The sequence below is a fragment of the Arachis ipaensis genome, chromosome B8 (assembly GCF_059453495.1).
Source record: "Arachis ipaensis isolate K30076 ecotype BB chromosome B8, ASM5945349v1, whole genome shotgun sequence".
Classification (NCBI taxonomy): domain Eukaryota; kingdom Viridiplantae; phylum Streptophyta; class Magnoliopsida; order Fabales; family Fabaceae; genus Arachis; species Arachis ipaensis.
The window spans coordinates 84054528-84065037 of record NC_142443.1 but is presented as its reverse complement, the minus strand read 5'-3'; the positions used below and the strand labels follow the sequence as shown (position 1 = coordinate 84065037).

The window sequence follows — 10510 nt, the reverse complement described above, 5'->3', positions numbered from 1 at the left end:
AAAAGGGGTAAAATAGGCTCAAATTAGTTTGCAAAGGATAATGAAAGGGTAAGGCCATATGGGTATGTAAGCTCAGTGAAACAAAGGCCTCAATCATATAAGTGCATGCATACATCAAACCATGGAAATATAGAATTAAGCAAGACAAAGATCACAATTTTAGAGAGAAAAATACACACCAAAAATAAAATATTGGTTGGTAAAATGCAACCAATCAAGTAGGCTTAAAATCTCACTAGGTTGTGTGTTCGAGCTCTAAAACATGTTCCAAAATAAAATTTCTTCAAACAAGTTTTAAAAAAAAACTATAAAAAATTTATTCAAATTAGTGAAATACTCTAAAACGTTTCTTGAAAAAGTAAATATTACTTCAACCAAGTAGTAAAATATGCACAAAATGTAACAAACATGCAATCAAACATGCAAATGTGACAACTAACTACAAAGAAAATTTAAACATTGGTGTTGAAAAAGGAAGTAACTAACCCACGGAAGTTGGTATCGACCTCCCCACACTTAAAGATTGCACCGTCCTCGGTGCATGCAAAGAAGTGCAAGTGGAGGGGCTGCTACAACTGAGGCTTTTCTCCAAGGATTGTGTAGATAGACTTGTCTGTCACCCCCATGTAAACGTTTTCTGTTTCCCTTCCTCGGTGGCCAGCCTGAAAGAAGAGGAAAAAGAAGAAAAAGTAACCCAGAAATAAAGATAAGAAAATAAATAAAGTCTGGGTGGGTTAATGCCAAATAATGAGGGTCTCAATTACATGGTAGCTACAACATACAAGTGAGAAAACAATAGAAGCACATGGCATACCAGTGGTGCAAAAATTTGCAACAAAGGGGAGGAGTGTGGGTAATGAAAGACAGTATAAGTTTATATCAACGCAAGAGGAGTACAAGTAACATAAAAGATTAGCATTGATTTAAATAATACTACCCAATCAGAATAAAACAAGTCATGAAGCACCAGGATAATTTAAGAGAAGATGTAGCCGTTAAATAAGAAAATTTAACACTAACGGAAAAATAATAAATTTAGAAAAGAAAATAAAAATATGCACAAAATTAAAATGCAATGAATGAAAGTATGCAAATAAATTAAGTAAAATAGAATGAAATTGAAGAAGGATGAGAAGTTTAAAGAGATAAAGAAAAAGAAAGTAACGAAGGAGGAAGAAAGAATAAGAAAAGATAGAAGAAGGAGGAAGGAATGATAATAGAAAGATAAGTAGGATTGGAGAAGAAAAGATAGGAATTCTGGCGCTGATCTGGATAAACTGTGCGTCGCATGCGACGCGGACGCGTGGAGCACGCGTTCGCGTGATTGGCGATATTTGTAAGTGACGCAGACGCGTGGGGCACGCGTTCACGTGACTTGATCTGTGCTAGTGGCGCGACAGCAGCCTCGCGTTCGCACGACTTTCTGTTTTGTTTCTATTTTGCCAAAATTTTTAGGTGACGCGTGCGCGTGGGTGACGCGATCGCGTGAATGGCCATATTTTGAAAAACGACGCGGACGCATGGGGCACGCGATCGCGTGGTAGGGCTTGTGCTTCCAGCACCATTCCAGCCCTACTCCACCATAACTCTCCGCCATACACCTTTTTAAGTCAATTTCGCAGGGTCACGCGTGCGCATGGGCGACGCGGTCACGTGGGAGGCTCTTTTTAAGAATGACAAGGACGCGTCACGGACGCGGTCACGTAGGTATGTTTGTACCTAAGGCACGCCTCCAGCCACGCTCTCGCGTGACTCTCTGCTTCCTTTCTTCTTGTGTCCAAGGCACATATGACGCGGACGCGTCGCGTGCATTTTTTTAATGCAGAATGCAAATGCAAATGCAAGCACTATGAATGAACACTGAGAAAAAAAATAAAATAAAATAGAACTAAAAATAAAACAAAATAAAATAAAACTAAGACGAAAAAAGAACAATCATACCATGGTGGGTTGTCTCCCACCTAGCACTTTTAGTTAAAGTCCTTAAGTTGGACATTTGGTGAGTCCCTTGTTATGGTGGCTTGTGCTTGAACTCATCCAGGAATCTCCACCAATGTTTGTGATTCCAATGGCCTCCGGGATCCCAAACTAGGCGTATAAAGCCTTCAAGCAAGTCAAAGCAAGTGACAAGGCCCCAAGAGTGTTGATTGCCAGAATGAATTCTGGGGTCCCAAACCTTGCTTTTGCACCCGTCTTCTTGTTGACCATCTTTGTTCCAACTGGGTGGAAAGCAATTTAAATTCTCACTGAGGCATCCAAACAAATTCCTAGACCCATACAATTTAGTATTCTTCCAACCATGATACTTCAGCCGTGAGCTTCCTACCACAATGAACCCAGGATTGTGTTGCCAACCACTAACCATCTCCCTCTTACTCTTATAGCCAGAAAGAGCTCTAACTTACCCATACGTCTCAAGCAAAGCATATTCAAGTGAGCTAATTAAGCTTAGAGATGAGATATTTACCCACTTGAATGAAGGGATGGATGGTGATGGCTTTGGGGGAGAGGTCTCCAACAACCTTGGCAAGGTGATCTCCAGCTCCATTCCCTTGGGCTCCTCTTTGACAACTTCCACCTCTTTGCAAGCTTCTTTAATATCAACCTCTTCCTCTTGGTAGCTTTCTTCCAATTCGATCTCTTCTTCATTGTTCACCAAGGAAATGTGAGGTTGTTCTTCTTCTTCTTTAATCTCCATGTTAAGTCTAATGGGAGAGGATTCAAATGTAGATAAGAATTTATCAATGATTGAATCCATCTCTTGATCATCCCCTTGGAGGTTGTACACCCTCCTCAACAACAAATTCAAACTCCTTAGAAGGGGGCTCTATGACTGGGCTTTCCCGTGGACGTTCCGCATCTCCTTAGTCTTTGACCACTTCTTCCTCTTCAATAATTCTGGCTTCCTCCAATTGTTCCAATACAAAGTCATACTCCTTACTGTCCACCGGAGTTTCTAGTGTCTCCTTCATGCTACGTTCTTCATTAGATTCTCCACATAAAGCCATGGGAGTTCCTTGATTGCCCGAATATCGGGAAGGTAATCGATTTATTTGTTGCTCCAGTTGATGAAGGGTTGCATGAAATTGATCTACTATTTCCTTGAGGCGAGCCTGTGATTATTGGGTCGATGGATATGGACATGGTGCATATGGAAGTGATGGTTCTTGGGGGTAATTGGATTAGAATTGGGGTGAATAAGGGTTAGGGTCATATGGAGGTGAATGGTTGTAGGTGGCTTGTGAGTATGAGCGTTCAAAGCTATGTTGAGGAGGTGGCTCATTGGCATATGATGGAGCTTGCTGGTAACTGCAAGGGGGTCCACCATATCTATCATCTGGTATGCACCTCAGAATGGTTCTTAACCATAGTAATTTGGTGGAGGTGGTTTGTCACGAAGGGGTCCACCATAACTATTATCTGGGCATACATTGTAGAATGGTCATTGTCCATGGTATCTTGGAAAATGTTGTTTCCGAAAGGGTTGAACAGATCCTCGTGGCTCCTTCCATCTTTGATTATTCCGTCCTTGATGCATGTTCCTATTATAGCTTCCATTCCTTCTAACAACATTAGAACCAAACTTAAAGCTAGAAGGGTGAGAATTCATAGTAGTTAAAAAAAATAAAAATTAATAAAAATTAATGAAAAATAAACTCCTAAAACTAGAAACACTAAAAAAAAGAAACGAAAAAGCAAATATTTACAATAACCAATAATAAGGCACACTTTTGCAATTCCCCCGCAACGGCGCCATTTTGACGATCGAAACTCTGCCGGTAAAGAATGTTTATAAAAATAATCGCATTGTAAGTATAGCTTCTAAACCGACAAGAATTCCCTTCGTACAAAAATATTGGTTGTCACAAGTAACAAAACCCAATAAAATTTATAACCGAAGTATTTAAACCTCGGGTCGTCTTCTCAAGGAATTGCAGGGAAGTATGATTTATTATTGCTTATGGAAAATGTATGTTTTTGGGTTTTTGAAATAAGGAACAAGTAATTTAAATGGCGAGAAAAATAAATTAGTAATTATAAAGACTCTTGGTAAGGTATGAGAACTGAAAATCTCATTCTAGTTACCCTTATCAGGTGTGATGATAATTGTTTATCGCTCCCACTTAGTTAACCCTTACTAAATAAAGGAAAGTCAAGTGGACCAATCAATTTGATCCTCAAGTCCTAGTCAACTCCTGTGGAAAGCCTAGCTTTAGAGCGATCCAAATCAATCAGCAATTTCCAATTTTCAATCAACTGCTGAGTTTGATAACTCAAGTGTCACCAATTACATAACCAAAACCAAAAGGAGAAAATCTACTCGAATAAAAATGCCTTAAATTGGAAGCATCAATAACATAAATAAAAGAAAGCAATCTTATATTTGAAATACCTTAAATTATATTAAATAGAATATTGAAATCTTAACATGAAGAGTTTATAAGCCAATTTGGCAACATAAGTAATTAACAAGTGAAATAGAGCAACTAAAGTAATAAAGTAAATAAGAGTAGATAAGAGAAACTAAATTAAAAGAACATTGAACCTGGAATGAAGAAGCAATCCTAAAATTAAGAGAAATCCTAAATCCTAAATTCTAAATCCTAAGAGAGAGGAGAGAGCCTCTCTCTCTCTAAAACTACATCTAAAACCTAAAATTGTGTATTCTGAATGTTGTATGTTTTGTCGTTCTTGACTCCCCCATTCTCTGGCTTCTATTCTGTATTTCTGGACTTGGATTTGGGCCGAAAAAGGGTCTAGAAATCGCTAGGGGCGACTTCTGTAGTTTTCTGGAAGGCAAATGTAAAACATGCAAATTCAATGAGTAAGTGTGAGTATAGTGGATATAATCCACTCAATTAAGCACAAGATATACCACGAAATAGTGGTACATCAATGGGCAAGAGAAATGGTGAAGAGGGAAGAAGAAAGTAGAAGAAGAAGAAGAAAGGAAGAAAGAAGGAAGGAAGGGAGAAATGGTTTGAAACAGGGCGCGCTAGTTCATTATCTGCGTCGCAAGATCGATGCGCGCGTGCACACCACGCGTACGCGTGGAATGAAGGAAAGGAGAGAGGCGCGCGAGCGCCACCCATGCGTACGCGTGCGTAGGGAAGCAGGCAAGGGACGCGTACGCGTCACAGTGCGCGCAAGCGTGGAATGGCTGCACGTTTTGCGCAATGCTCGTGCAAGTCTCGGATGCCAAGTACTGAGGGAATGCATGCTGGGTGACCCACGCGGACGCGTCATGTTCCCGCACGCATGGAATGGACGATGGCAAAACGACATGTGAGCGTTAAGTGCGCGCACGAGTGACGAGGAGTTGTGCGTTTTGTGCAATGCTCGCGCAACCCTCGGGTCGAATGTACCAAGAATGGCACGCAGACCAACCGACGTGTACGCGTCATGTGCGCGTACGTGTGGATAGGTTTGGGGGCAAGGGACACGCTGGCGCGCTTCACGCGTATGCGTGAGTAGGTCCCTGCGTGTTTCGCGCATTGAGTGCGCATTGGGCGCGCAACTCTCGGGCCAGATGCCCAGACTTGCAAAAATGCAAGGGACACGCGCGCGTCCTGCAAGCTTACGCGTGCATCCCCCGCCCCCCCCCCCCCCCCCCTTTTTTTTCATATACAACATAGAGAGAGCTATTCTAACACCTTCTTTGCAGGTATTTAAGCTAGATAGTCAAGAAAACACTCACAAATTCATGCAATATTCAAAACAAAGCATTTTCTCTAACTTCAACAATTCATCCATACCAAGAGTAATGAAACCTATATGAATATCCTAACAATTCAACAAAATCAACAAAGCTAGCATTCTTAAGAACTCAATAACACCAAGAATCACAAAATTCACAAGAATCTAAATCTAGAAGCAAGAAGGTATACACAAGGAAGATCTTACCACGGTGGGGTGTCTCCCACCAAGCACTTTTCTTTAACGTCCTTAAGTTGGATGGTCAGTCACTGAAGCTTCTCCTCCTCTAGGTGCATCCGTAAGCAGGAACACCTCTAGCTCCTTTGGAGACTTGTAGCCATGGTACTTCTTCACTCTATGTCCATTCACCTTGAAAGTTGCCTCGCTTCTTGATGAGCAGATAATTTATACCCTTTTTGGCATTGTTTTTACTTAGTTTTTAGTGTGTTTTAGTTACTTTTTATTATATTTTTATTAGTTTTTATTCAAAAATCACATTTGTAGACTTTACTATGCGTTTGTGTGTTTTTCTATAATTTCAGGTATTTTCTGGCTGAAATTGAAGGACCTGAGCAAAAAATCTGATTCAGAGGCTGAAAAAGGACTGCAGATGCTGTTGGATTCTGACCCTCATGCACTCAAAGTGGTTTATGGAGCTACAGAAGCCCAATTGGCGCGCTCTCAATTGTGTTGGAAAGTAGACATCCTGGGATTTCCAGCAATATATAATAGTCCATACTTTTCCTGAGATTTGATGGCCCAAACTGGCGTTCAAAGACAGCCTAAAACATCTTAGCGTAAAACGCCCAAACTGGCACCAGAATTGGAGTTAAACGCCCAAACTGGCACCAAAGCTGGCGTTTAACTCCAGGAACAGCCTATGCACATGTAAAGCTCAAGGCTCAGCCCAAGCACACACCAAGTGGGCCCCAGAAGTGGATTTTTGCACTATCTGCACTTAGTTACTCATTTTCTGTAAACCTAGGCTACTAGTTTAGTATAAAAACTACTTTTAGAGATTTTATTGGAGAACAGAAACCATCACGCTATCATAGATGATTGTTCACGTTTGGAGGCTGGCCTCACGGCCATGCCTAGACTTTTTTCACTTATTTATTTTCAACGGTGGAGTTTCTACACCCCATAGATTAAGGTGTGGAGCTCTGCTGTTCATCATGAATTAATGCAATTACTACTATTTTTCTATTCATTTCACGCCTACTTCTTCTCCAAGATATACTCTCGTACTTAATTCAGTTAAGTCAGAATGAAGGGGTGACCCGTCACAATCACCCAATCTTCGTTACTCGCTTAGCCAAGATCGAGTGCCTGACAACCACAAAGCGGTCTACATGATGTTCAACGTAGTCATTGGACGACAGCTGGAGTATATTCTCTTTGATATCTAATACACGGACTGAGTCTGTGAGATTAGTATCTTCGTGGTATAGGCTAGAACCAAATGGGCAGCCATTCCTGGGATCCGGAAAGTCTAAACCTTGTCTGTGGTATTCCGAGTAGGATCCGGGAAGGAATGACTGTGACGAGCTTCAAACCTGCGAATGCTGGGCGCAAGTGATAGTGTGCAAAAGGATTAATGGATTCTATTCCAATGCTAGCGGGAACCGACAGATGATTAGCCATACGGTAGCTGTACCTGGTATTTTTCATCCGAGACGAGAAATCCAACAGTTGATTAGCCGTGCAGAAACCGTAGAGGACCATTTTCACTGAAAGGATCTTACAGCTTGCCATGGAAGGAAGTAACGCATGGTTGGAAGAAGGCAATAGGAAAGCAGAGGTTCAGAAGTAACAGCATCTCTAGACAATTATTTGAAATTCCCACCAATGAATTACATAAGTAACTTTATCTTATTTTATGTTTTATTTATATTTTAATTATCAAAACCTCCTAACCATTTGAATCCGCCTGACTGAGATTTACAAGATGACCATAGCTTGCTTCAATCCAACAATCTCCGTGGGATCGACCCTTACTCACGTAAGATATTACTTGGACGACCTAGTGCACTTGCTGGTTAGTTGTGCGGAAATGTGAAAAGTGTGAATCACGATTTCCGTGCACCAAGTTTTTTGGCGCCGTTGCCGGGGATTGTTTGAGTTTGGACAACTGACGGTTCATCTTGTTGCTTAGATTGGGTAATTTTATTTTATATTTATGCTTTTTATTTTTATTTTCAAAAAATCCAAAAAAAAAATTTTTGTGTTCTTCAGAATTTTTAAGAATGAATTCTAGAGTTTCATGAGATATGTTGAAGCCTGGCTGGCTGTGAAGCCATGTCTAATCTTTGGACTGAGGCTTCCACTTCTCATTGACATGCTTGTATGTTTTTTGCTAAAGCTTGGCTGGCTATTTGGCCATGTTTAATCTTTTGGACCAAAGCTTTCACTTAAAGCTTGGCTGGCCATTGGCCATATCTAAATCTTTTGGATTGGAGCTTTAGACTAACATTGCATGATTCGTGGGATTCTTATTAAAAATTTTGTATCCCTTTATTTTCTTTTTCCAAATAATTTTCAAAAAATAAAAAAAAAATAATAAAATCATAAAACCAAAAATATTTTGTGTTTCTTATTTGAGTCTAGTGTCAAATTTTAAGTTTGGTGTCAATTGCATCTTTTTAATTTTACTTTAAATTTTCAAAAATTCATGCATGTGTTCTTTCATGATCTTCAAGTTGTTCTTGATGATTTTCTTTGTTTGATCTTTAATTTTTCTTGTTTTGTGTCTTTTCTTGTTTTTCATATGCATTTTTGAACACATAGTGTCTAAACATTAAAAATTTTTAAGTTTGGTGCCTTGCATGTGTTTCTTTTCTTAAAAATTTTCAAAAATATGTTCTTGGTGTTCATCTTGACATTCAAAGTATTCTTTCATGCATTATTAGTTTTGATCTTAAATTTTTATGTTTTGTTTCATTTTGGTGCTTTTCTCTTTCTTCATTAATTCAAAAAAAATAAAAAATATCTTTTCCTTATTTTGCTCATAATTTTTTAAATTTTAGATTGATTTAGTCAAAACTTTTCAAAATTTGGTTTTTTCTTATTAGTCAATTCAAAATTTCAATTTAAAATTTTTATCTTTTCAAATCTTTTTAAAAATCAAATCTTTTTCATTCTTCTTTCTTATTTTTCGAAAATTCTTCAAAATTTGTTTTCAAAATCTTTTTCTTATTTTTTTTCATATTTTCGAATTTATTACTAACATTTAATATTTTGATTCAAAAGTTTCAAGTTGTTACTTGCCTATTAAGAAAGGATCAATGTTTAAATTCTAGAATCATATCTTTTAGTTTCTTGTTAGTCAAGTAATCAACTTTAATTTCAAAAATCAAATCTTTTTAATTTCCTTTTCAATTATTTTTCAAAATAGATTTCAATCATATCTTTTTCAAAACTTAATTTCAAAATCTTTTTCTAACTTCTTATCTTTTCAAAAATTGATTTTCAAATTTTTTTCAATTAACTACTTGACTTTTTGTTTGATTTTAAAAGTTTTCTATTTCAATCATATCTTTTTCAAAACCAGCTAACTACTTTTCTCTCTCTAATTTTCGAAAACCACTAACAACTTTTTCAAAATTCTTTTTAATTAACTAATTATTTTAAATTCTAATTTTATTTTATTTTCCTTCTTAAATTCGAATACTAACTAATAATTAAAATAAAAACAAAAATATTTTTCTTTTCTTTTAAATTAATTTTCAAATACTCTCTCTCTCTCTCATCTCTTTCTATTTATTTATTTAGTAACACTTCTCTTCTTCTTATAATTCGAAACCTCTCCCTCTCTCTGTGTTCGAATTCTTCTTCTCCCTTCTTCATTTTATTTCTTCTATTCTTCTACTCACAAAAAGGAATCTCTATACTGTGACATAGAGGATTCCTATTCTTTTCTGTTCTCTTCTTTTTCATATGAGCAGGAATAAGGATAAGAACATTCTTGTTGAAGCTGATCCTGAACCTGAAAGGACTCTGAAGAGGAAACTAAGAGAAGCTAAAGCACAAAACTCTGGAGAGGACCTAACAGAAATTTTCAAAAAAAAAAGAAGACATGGCAGCCGAAAATAACAACAATGGTGGAGATGCAAGGAAGATGCTTGGTGACTTTACTGCACCCACTTTTGACTTCTATGGAAGAAGCATCTCAATTCCTGCAATTGGAGCTAACAACTTTGAGCTTAAGCCTCAATTAGTTTCTCTAATGCAGTAGAATTGCAAGTTTCATGGACTTCCATTGGAAGATCCTTATCCGTTTTTAGCTGAATTCTTGCAAATCTGTGACACTGTTAAGACCAATGGGGTTAATCCTGAGGTCTACAAACTTATGCTTTTCCCCTTTGCTGTAAGAGACAGAGCTAGGACATGGTTGGACTCACAACCTAAAGAAAGCCTGGACTCTTGGGAAAAGTTGGTCAATGCTTTCTTGGCCAAATTCTTTCCACCTCAAAAGTTGAGCAAGCTTAGAGTGGAAGTCCAAACCTTCAGACAGAAGGAAGGTGAATCCCTCTATGAAGCTTGGGAAAGATACAAGCAATTGATCAGAAGGTGTCCTTCTGACATGCTTTCAGAATAAAGCATCCTGTGTATATTCTATGATGGTCTGTCTGAATTATCCAAGATGTCATTGGACCACTCTGCTAGTAGATCTCTTCATCTGAAAAAGACGACTGTAGAAGCCCAGGAACTCATTGAAATGGTTGCAAATAACCAGTTCATGTACACTTCTGAAAGAAATCCTGTGAATAATGGGACAACTCAGAAGAAAGGAGTTCTTGAGATTGATACTCTG

General features: G+C 38.1%; 1 non-coding gene across 1 annotated transcript; it reads right to left on the bottom strand.

The window, feature by feature from the left end:
• Positions 1-10177: 10177 nt before the first annotated feature.
• On the bottom strand, positions 10178-10285 carry LOC148548650 (small nucleolar RNA R71). The gene has a single exon (XR_015897901.1). It is a non-coding gene; the product is annotated as a small nucleolar RNA R71 (small nucleolar RNA).
• Between the last annotated feature and the right edge of the window lie 225 nt (positions 10286-10510).